The following is a 1,040-nucleotide window of genomic DNA, read 5'->3' as shown; positions in this document are numbered from 1 at the left end:
TCAATTTTATGCTCTCCAATAAAGCAAGAAATTGTAGGACAACCAGGGTCTTTATATTTCAAAGCACTTACTTGTTCGGCTAACAAGGCTTTCTTTCTCACATTTAATTTTCTTTTCATAGTGCATAGATCTTTCAAAAATTTAGCATAAGAAGGAACTTGTTTAATAGCATCCAGTAAAGGTATATTGATCCTTACCTATTTGAAAGTTTTAACGATTTCATAGTTGTGATTGGCTTTTCTTTGTTTGGTCATAACATAAAAAAATAGAAGTGTTGGCGAGGAATTAGTTTTTTCTTTGCAATATTCAGATTCAACCCCTTTCTTAACTCTAGAGATTGACTCATCATCTTTCTTACAAGGTTCAAGAGTGGGTTTTTTGACAACCCCATTACGAGGAGTAGTGATTGATTTGATTTGATCCATGTGTTGGCTTTCAAAACTACTTGCATTTGCATTCTATTGCCCTTTGGAATTTTGTTGTGATTAAGATGGAAACTTACCTTTCTTTTGGAAACTTAGAGTAGATGTCCATTTTGCAAGAGTATTCTTAAAATCTATCATGCTTTGAGTAAGTTGAGTATTGATTGTCTCTTGCTTTTCAATAAATGCATGCAATATTTCCTTAAGATTTCTTAGAGGAAGTGAAGTATAAGGAGGTGCATATCCATGAGAATTTTAGAAATTATGGTCTGCTTGAAATGGTGATTATGAAGTTTGTGCATTGTTATTATCACTCTTCTAATTAAAATTTAGGTGATTTCTCCAACTAGTGTTGTATGTTTACGAGTATGGGTTATGATTAGGCCTTTGAAAACTGTTTAAAGCATGGGCTTATTCATGGAGACATTCCTTAAAGAAGGCAAAGTTGAACTTTAATTGATTGAGTGTTCATTTGTTTCATAGATTTGACACACAATATCTTAAACATATTTTAATTGACCACTCTTTTTTAATTGTAGTCCCTCGACTTTTCTAGCTAAAAATGCAAACATGGTTTGGAGGTCATGATCTTCCCTATGGTTGTAGATACCTCCACTA

The sequence above is a fragment of the Populus euphratica genome, unplaced genomic scaffold (genome assembly GCF_000495115.2).
Source record: "Populus euphratica unplaced genomic scaffold, PopEup_1.0 scaffold1258.1, whole genome shotgun sequence".
Lineage (NCBI taxonomy): Eukaryota > Viridiplantae > Streptophyta > Magnoliopsida > Malpighiales > Salicaceae > Populus > Populus euphratica.
This window is presented reverse-complemented; position numbering follows the sequence as displayed.